The sequence below is a fragment of the Pygoscelis adeliae genome, unplaced genomic scaffold (genome assembly GCF_000699105.1).
Source record: "Pygoscelis adeliae isolate BGI_AS28 unplaced genomic scaffold, ASM69910v1 Scaffold4, whole genome shotgun sequence".
Taxonomy (NCBI): Eukaryota; Metazoa; Chordata; class Aves; order Sphenisciformes; family Spheniscidae; genus Pygoscelis; species Pygoscelis adeliae.
In genome coordinates this window covers 8870240-8880243 of record NW_008824986.1, presented here as the reverse complement: position 1 = coordinate 8880243, position 10004 = coordinate 8870240, and positions in this window count along the sequence as shown.

Below are 10004 nucleotides of genomic sequence, written 5' to 3'. Positions count from 1 at the left end.
GACAGGGGAGAGACGATAATGTCCCTCTCATTTTTGCTGTCTGCCAGGGGCACATAAAACAAACTGATGAAAACCTGGTGCCAGTTGTCCCGAGAATTCACTTCTTGGCCATGAACCTCCGTGTTTTGGTGAAGAGATGTACTGATGGGACAGGAGGAGGCTGTGTCCTTAATATGGGTTAAGTCAGCAGAGCAGGGCAGTAAACCTGTCCCAGTGTATTAAAAATGTGAATAAACTGTTTATTGCTTGATTTCAGCATCCCTGAACTCTTAGCTCTGCATTGCACCATATCCCATGATTGACATCTGAGCAAGGGGGATGGCATCCCGTGCTGGCAGTGGTTTGTCCCCCTCCACCCTCTTGCAGAGGTCACCTGAGGAGCAGGACACCGAGGCTCAAGCCCACACCAACAGCCAAGGCAGGTGCTTCCTTAGATCAGTCACCTTGCTGTTTCTCTTTTGCTGGCAGTGCCAAGCTGCCTCTACTAGATCCTGAGTGCCAAAACCAATTTTTGAAAATTTCCATCCCTCTAATTAAAAACAACTTCTGCAGCACTGGCATGTTCCTGTTTGCTCATGAGAAAAGCCAGCCCTTCTCTCTCGAGCATTAAAATGGAAAGTGTAGCTGTTCAAAAGAGCTTCTCTGCTCCAGCCTGTTCCTCCTGAAATGGCAAGGAGATCCCAAGGCCAACCCCTCTCCTGTGCACCGGTATTGTGGTGGTGTCACCTGTGCAGCTCATGGGCACCAGCTGGCTTCTGCCAGGCACTGTGCTGGGGCTGCTGTGCTGCGGTCCGGAGAGTGGCTGCTCTTGCGAAAAATCCTCCAATTTGGTAACCAAAGCTGCACGGTGGTTTTAGAGCCAGGGAAATGGCGTTGGTCGGGTTTCCTAAAAAGTCCCTTATCTGTGAGTAGGACTTCTGTTTCAGTGGAATAAAGTACTATACCTGAAAGCGAGGGAAAGACAAACAGGCCCCAAACACCCAAATGGAATATGAATGTCAGGGAACGGTACACAAAAGTGAAGTTGCAAGTGGAGCGGTGTGCGCTCAGCTGCATGGTTAGCTTTGCTGTCGCTTGCTTTTGCAGTCCCTCGTCACCTCTTCATGCACAAAACAGGTCTTTTCCAGCAGTTTTAAAATGTGCTGAATATAAATGCAGACACATCACAGGACATGTCCAAACTAAATAAAACCTCATGGAGGGTGTTAAATTAAAAACAAACACATGAGATATAAGCCCTTTAGCTGAGCATGAAGCAGTGGAAGCTCCTGTTCTATATTGCAGCCTAGCAGCACAAACAGTGATGTTTCAAGTAGCCATAGGTGGATACATGCCCGATGCTTACAGCCTCCTGCAACCACCTGAGATGTACAGAGACTCCTGCACTAAATATGAAATATGAAAACTCATGGGATCCTAAAAATCACCTCGATTCTGGACTGTGATAGTCCACATGCTGCCCACTGAATTGCGCCATACGCCTCAGAGAGATAGCGGTTCACTGCTGCTTGAAGTGCATCCATTTTATATGCTTTTCTTTTTGTGACTTCCTTCTGTTTAGCATTCACACAGAGCCCATTAAATGATGAAAACAGTGGATTTAGGATTTTGGTGGTTTGGTTGGTTTGGGGTTTTTTTTCATTTTCTTTTTGCTTACACATAAAATAATTGTAATAGTCCTTAAAAGCTGTTATTCCCCATGCCAGGAAAACACTCTTTAGCCACCTGCTGTAAAAAGCATGTTTCAAATGCAGCATTTCCTTTAAGAATAGTAACCCTTGCTGCTCAATAGGTTTTTGCTGTGCAGCTGGAGCACTACTTCCGTGTGCTAACCCTCCATCAGTACCTGCACTCGGGTGCCCTCAGATGCCCACGTTCCTGCTTGCAGCTGGAAATCATTCAGCTCCCACTGAGTTTTCCACCTGGAACAGCCTTGGGCACAACACAAGTCTGGTGAAGATGCTGGGTCTGCATACCTGACCCTGTATAATGCCTGGGTGAGCACAAAGGGAATACTGACACTAGTTTTATTTATCCATATTGTACATCCACTGAGTATATGACACATCCCCTGCTGTGGTCAGTAGGAGCTGTTCCAGCTGTTTTGTATCAGCCAGATGTGAGGAGGTGTGGCCACACATCTGCATTTTCTGTGGTACCCGATCTCCAGTCCCCAGCCTAACAGGGGATACAACTTAAAGCCATTAGGAAATTCAGCCATAGCAGCATAATTTTGGAGTGGGCAGGTTTTAACCTGCTCTGAATTCAGATCCTGGTCACCCGGGTGGTATGAAGATCAACCTTTCCTGAGAGACTGCAAGTACAATGGTCTCTGCTATGGCAAATACACTGGCTTATTATCACAGACTTCACAGAGAGGGAGGACTGAGCAAGCAAACACATTTTGAAACAAATTTACTTTGTATGCAGAGCTGCTGATTTTTAAATTTTAATATCTTAGCTATTTATTTATTCAAATGCCCTATGCACTTTATTTAAACTCTGTCTATGGCTTGTAGGATTTTATTTAACGTTTGTTCAGACAAGCAGAATAGAATGATCAACTCCAAACTTACTTTTTTTTCTGTTTGTTATCCCATACATAGGGGAAAAAAAACAATCAAGAGACAAGAATTAAACCTTTGGGGGAAAATAATTTCTCAACAGAGACTTCATACCTGTCTCACTCTAATTGCAGTGTTGTGATTGATACGAATAAGTTATAAAGTCCCTAAATATTTAAATTTTTATATGACACGGTAGTATTATAAGCAAAAGGAATTATTAGTTATATTACTGTATGCTGCTACCACATGGATTCCCAGTGAAACAGGGTCTGGGACTGTAGTTTGTACCAACAAGGAGTGAGCAAAGTGCTGAGCACTCTTCCACGTCACATCCTTGCTGCAGGTAGCCATATTCTTGTTCCTTTAGTCTTTCATAAACAAAAGAGAATGCTGTGGAAACACACTGGCTGTCCTCGAGCATGGGAGATTTTGCACTGAATTTACAAAGAAGACTTTGGAAAGATTTTGTGTTTGCTTTGTCACGTCCCGCCTGGGTTGCCCCTTCCACTGAAGGGTTCTTCTCTATTCTCCCACAATGTTCAGAAAATAGTAAGTTGTTATTATTCAAATCATTTCCATTCAAATCCCTCACTTGACATTAAGAAATTACATTTAGATATTCTGCTGAAGTAAATTTTAGATATCTACATTACTTCAGGCCACCTCCTTACCTCTAAGCCCAACAGGTCACGTCCCAGGTCAGAGGAGCACAGGGGGTTGGTGTGGTCTCACCAGGGCATTTGCTTTATCAGTTGCATTTTGTAACACCCTGTGCCCTGTTAGCCTTATGGGCATTTGTGGGCACATTGCAATTCTCAGCAGTTATTCATTTTTATAGGAAGGAGAATTTGTGGAAAAAGGTCAAAGAAGATTAATGAGGGACAAAATGTCTAATAACTACACAATACTAGACAAAAATAGGGGAATGATCACTGCTCATACTGTGCTGTTTGATTTTATTACCCTGCATTAGTGGAATCCATAATTTACAACTTTAATAAACTCCCAACCTCTTTGGGCCAAGATATACGTTGCTGTTGTTTTTATTAGCTACATAATAGGAAGACACTCTATGCAATATAATTACCCTGCATAAGCAAACATCTAATCATTTCTAGGAAATTTTTTATGAGCAACTAAAAGAGACAAAAATCAGACAGGCTACAATCTTGAGACAATGTGTTTTCACCTTCAGGTTTCCAGTGTTACAGATATTGCTATCAAGTAGAGGTCACTATCTTGGAACAGATGTTAAAGAAATGGAAGGCGCTAAGTACCAAAGTTCAAATATTATGCTCTGCAAGTTATATTAACCATAAATCTGTTTTGAAAGCCCAGAAGAATTTTAGAGAAAAAAGAGATACAGTGCGGTTTCTAAATACAACACTAAAATGGGACTCAGAAGACTATGTGTAATATTCCCAGCTCTGCCTTTAAATTCAGAGCATGATTTAAGTACTCACAGAATTTCATAGAGAACTGAACCTTTACCATACACATCCATAGGATAACTTAGAAAATCCCAACATAGGTAGGAGTTCATTACCTTTCTTGGATTTCTAGGATAATTACTTGGAACCTAATTACAGCTGTAAATCCTATTAAACTCTACAGAACTTTCCCTCTAGAGTCACTCCCTCTCTCAGGTGAATGTTTTCAGTCAGTCCTTTTTATTTTATGAAGCAAGATTTTAAGCTAGTCCTAGGCTCTCCTTTTCTGTCTTCAGGTAAATGAAACTAAACTGCAACAAAATAAAACATACATGGACAGTTTTTGCACTCACAACCAAATTGCGTGGATAACTTTCTTGGGGTAGGTATCTGACAGTCTTATTTTTACCCCGAGTCAGCTGGACTAATACTAAGATTTTGGCTCATGTTTCAGCTGATTTGGTACACTTGGACACTATTTTGTGAAGGCAGATTATATCCACACTCATAAACCAGCCAATCTATATGAAATTCTGCAACTTTGTATTTTCAGCCTTCCTGGCTATTTGAAATATCTGTAACCTGGTGCTGCTACTGACTATTTTTGCAATTCTTAACTAGTGTGAACTCTTAGCATTATAAAAAGTAATTAGCAGATAGAATAACACATTATTTGTTTGAGCAGTGAGCCACTTACAATCCTACTGTTTCTCTTCAGTCCTACAGCTTAGGTCTCTTAACTCAGCTCATCTTAGCAGCTTTCTCTGGCAAATGTCGCTGTGCTTCTTTTCAGCACTAATATTAAAGAAGAAAGCAATGGGATGCTAACACATGTCAGGGAGCTTTTTACATGTTGTCCTTGGCTTTTCCAGTCCACTCTAGTCTTCATTTCAACCATTTAAATTCCTACTGCCTTTTCTTATTTTGTTGCACAGCCTGTATCTCACCACTCTGAATATGTGAACTGTTTTTCTCTTGTATACATAGCAGACTTGAACGATACATCTTCATTTTAAGGCCTTTCTAGCCTAATCCATCCATCTACCTATCATCTCTTTCACAGTACAGAGCCATAGTGCCTGCACTCATCCAGTCAATGGTGCTGACTGTGGCAGCTGATGCTTAATATACTTAAAAAAGCTTTGTTCTCTGCTGCAAAGTCACCTTGCTGTCCTCTATCTTTCCCCTTACTGTTTTATCTTCTGGGATGACGATAAATAATTCCTGCTTTTCCATGTTGACCAATATAATGTCATTCTTTCCTTGGTGCCTCTGTTTTCTCTTCTGTTGTTCTTAGATTGTGTATTTTGAGGATGACAGCAGTCACTTGTGTGTATGGTTAGAGCCCTCTTCAGCCAGCTGCAAGACAAATACTACTGCTACTACTACTAATTGCCTTAGAGAACTCCCGTTTCATATGCTAGATAGGGGGAGGATAAAGTGGGGGGATTTAGGAAATATGAAGTGTCAAATTGCAACACATAGACACAATAACCACGTAGGTAATTCCATTTGGGCTTCTGTAAATCCTGTAGGCACTTTTGAACGTGTCTCCAACAGGCACTGACCAACATTTACCTATCTATGTGCTTTCAGCATGTATGGTAGGAAGTGTGTGGGAGCTGCACAGTTAACTTAAATAGACCTAAAATACTGGGTAGACAGAAGACAGTCAAAAGCTGGAGAGCCAAGTTATACCTTACCGAACTGCTTTTTCCCTTTGTTCCTTTATGTTTCACACAGCTTATCAACTCCTGATGATTGCCTTAAGCTACAGTGGGTTAAGTTATTAGTTAATCTAGGAATATCTGGCAATTTTGTCTCCTTTTACACAGCATATACATTTCTTAATATCCCTCTTCTTCTCCCTCAAGCTATAGCTCAGGTTGGGTGCACCAAACATCTCCCCATGCATCGCCGCTGCAGGTGCTGCATGGCTGGGAGAGTTACAGCACAGAGGCAGGGAGCCACAGCTATAACAGGTCTTCTGCCTCTGGCACCAAAGGGCAGCAGCTCCATCCCTCTTTCCCCTCTTAGGTCAGCAAGTTTGGGGCTGGTTTTGCCCCAGGCACAGCTCCTTCTCTCCCAGGTAGTGCAGCGTGGAGCAGGCTAAGGGGTTAAGCAGCGATCAGCCTCGGGGCTGGGGCAATATGCTCAGTACCAGTTGTGAGTTTGGTTTTCATTTCCCTGGCAGCCTCGGACCCCAGCACCAAGTGAGCGGGAGGCGAGAGGTGTTGCAGGCAGGCAGCAGGCATGCCTGTGCTGCAGCAAGCCCAGCCTGGGCTGCGGGATTGGCAGCAGGAGAAGGATGCGGCAGAGGAGCCAAAAACCCAAAGGGCAGGCAGCGAGCACCAGTGCCAACCCAACTGCGCAGGGAGGCAGAGCTGGAACCATCAGCCTCGGGGCCAAAGCCAGTGGCCACCTTCGCTGGAGGCAAAGGGAAGGAGAAACAATATGATTTTATGTTAACTGTGCAAAGCCTCGGCAGGAAAAATCATTCCCTTGTTAGCAAACGCTTGGGTTTTCATGCGCGGGGGTAATTTTCCATAGCCTTTGGTGTTGGGTAGTGAAGGCACTGGCTGGTTTGTGTTGGCTGATAAATCAGCCTGGATTTAAGGATAACTGAGGAAGGTCAGCAAAGATTATAAAATGATCATATTGTTCAGTTTATAAAAAGAAAACTATCCTATGTGGCAGATGCTAGTCATGTCACTTAATGCTGCTGCTCTGAAATGCATTTAGTAGCAGCTGAATAGGCCAGCATAGAAAGGTTATGCATAATATGAATAGTTCAATTTCCATGCATTGTTTAACTTACTAAATCTAATTCACTTTTCCACCCACTACTTAATTTAATTTCCATGCATATAACGACTGGAATACAGCATCATCATGCCAGAGGCTAGCACAAAGACCAGGCAGAGGTCAGGTGAATGTCTGAAAAACAAAACAAATTACAAAGAACACTGATTGCTTTATTATAGGTTTTATCATCTTGTTTATAGAAAGAATAACTTTTGAAGTGATTGTTGATGATTTTAAATGTTTTCACATTTTTGGAGTAACACAGCTGGTATCATGATAGAAGGAAATCATAACCTCTGTGTGTCCTTGCAGAATTTCAGTGTTTTCTCGGTGACAAGCAGAGTAATTAAAACTGGGAAAAGAACTGCAGGTAAATCATTTGCCCTCAGTCATATCGTGCAAATATTTTCCTTTTTGGGCTTGAACTACGGTGAATTTGGGCTCTGCCAGGAATCTGTTTTGTATGTTTTTGTTATGGGCGGTGATGGTTTGGTTTTGTGTGTGTGAGAAGAAAAGCTTAAGAGAATCCAGGATGGGTTGGTTTGTGAGGGTTTTTTTAGGAGTTGTTTTTTGTTTTGCAAACTTAGGTAAAAAAATCAGTTAAGGAATTTTTAATTTTTTAGGTATAAAGTTATACTTTTCCCAGTTCAAAAGTTAGCTGTCATATTTCTCACCCTGAGGTATTCTGACACAACTAGAAAAATGGAGGAACAGTGAATACCACCGTGGACCTTTTAACAAAAGATGTAAACAAGTTAATGGTTACTAATGTAAGAGTGTTACACTGGTAATATTCAGTAAAACATTTGACTAATCCTTGGAGTGAGTGGGTTTGCACCATGGTTTGAGTGTCCAGAATATGTGCAGTAAGAGATTGTAAAATAAGTATTTGAAGATTTTGCTTTAGTTCCATATCTCCCATAAAATGAGATTTTTTTTTTTAGCTATGACTAGTGATCTTTGTATTTGCACAGGTTATATGTGTGCATAGCAGACTGTCTCTGAGCTTCTTGATGCTTAAGACAGCATGATAGCATGATATTGAAGGTAACCAAAGCCAGGAAGTTTTCTCCTCTTAATTTAGTTTTCTGCAAGCACCCAGCACCAGACACGTCTTCCCTCCCTGATAGACCAGGTAGGTCTTAGGGAACACCGCATGAGCCAAATGTCAGAGGCGCTGGGAGCTGACCAAGGACGTCATGTGCCTCCCTTGTTGGAAATGTAAAGCAGCCCATAAGCTTTCAAAGCAAATAAGCATCATCCTGGGGTTGTTCACCGTAGGGCTGCACTATCTCTGGGGAATGCATCACCCAAGAGGCTCCTCTCAGTGATACACCATCCCATACATCAGCATGAGAGCATCATACATTACCCGAGTGAGCTGTAACTCTCACACTGCGTTACACCAATCCATCACCAAAGCAAGCTGTTGCTCTAATGATATATTAGTGTAATAATCTGAGCAAGGCAGACCAATGATATATTACTCAAAAAGATGGCACCATTTATGGAAGCAAGGTTCCAGGAAGATATTCAGTATAATTACAGGCTGCTGGCTGACTTTTACTGGCAAGAAAGTCAGCCAATGTATCCAGCATATAATGGGAGCCGCTTTCCTAGCTTGGGTTGGAAATGCCAGTATTGAAATAGGCTTTCTGTTAGTATAGCGGTAAATGTTCACTCTGCCTTAGCTGCAGTGGCCAGTTTTTAATTTGCCCTGGTCATTTGGTGGAAAAATCTAGATATCAGTTCCTCTAGGGAGTGCCCTGAGTACCTCAAAGTAATTTCTTTTTAGGGCCATGTTTCTATTTCTGCTATTTTCTGCATATAGTTCCTCAGTTTTCTGATTTGCATTACAACAATGATTACTATTACTTGTAACCCATCCTCAGAAACAACCTAAATTTGTCTTACTTTCATGCTGTGTTGTAGCACTTTGGTACCTTCCTGGCGCAATGTCATTCGAGTCAGTAAAGATGGGCAGAGAGTAATTTTGTCCTCTGAATTGTTCATTGGTTAGAAGTTTTCTCTTTATGGGAAGAAAACTGCTTGCCAAATATTTCATATTTGTAATGAGCACTATACTTTTTGCACAGTACAATTTGACCTGTTAAATCCCAACTTTCTGAATCCCTACTCATCTTGGCTTTTTACAGCGGCAAATTAATCGTATCTCATGAGAACAAAATTAAAGCATTCAAATAAAGAAAAAATGTAGGTTGTAGAAAATTTAGAAATAGAAATTATCAGGTGAACAATACTTCTTTTTATCTCTGACTTCTGTGAGTCAGTGAACCACATTTCTGACACGGACATGGGCTTATAGGGGTTGGCATACTGCAGTGCGAGAAGAAAAATAGAGCTGAGGCATCACCTTTCCAATGAAGGGCAATAAAATAATTAGCCTGGAGGCAGTTTTAGATCCTTTGATTCTGAAAGTTTTTTCCAAATAAATGTATGAACTTATGTTTAACATTATAATATCTATAACAGTAATTAATATCACTAGTGCTTCTATCCAAGGTCTCAAAGTGACTTTACAGGCAATTAATCCCACAAGGTTGTAAGTATTAAAGCTATCCTTTATACAGATGAGATCCGAAGGAAAAAGGGCCTAACTGGCTGAACCAAATCCATTAAAGTAAATGGGATGTGGGATCTGTGACTTTGAATCGGGTTTTAGTGACTCGTACAAGATCACGGAGCAAAAGCTGGCCAGTAGGATGTGGGTCACCCGACCCACCACCCTGTGATGCTCCTCTGACGTGCCCAGCCCTTCCTCCAGCCCACCTTTCTGCTGGGCTCTGGTGCAGCACAACAAATAATTACTTGTACAAAGATGGGTGGGAAGGGCATAAATTTGTCACTGCGGAGAGGGGAAGGTGGTGCTCTGAAGGAAAAAAATAGCTTTTGGGGAGCTTGGGAATGAGAACTTGGGCTTTGTGTAACATCAGGAACATATTGCACGTGATGCACAAACATTTTTCTCAGAGGTAACATCCTTGACTCCTTTTCTGTGAAAAATGCTTCAGTGAACAATTCATCTTGTAGTTTCCTACCAGTTACACTGTATACAGCTGTCCTGGTTTTGGCAGGGATAGAGTTAATTTCCTTCCTAGCAGCTGGTACAGTGCTGTGTTTTGGATTTAGGATGAGAACAATGTTGATAACACACCGATGTTTTAGTTATTGCTAAGTGGTG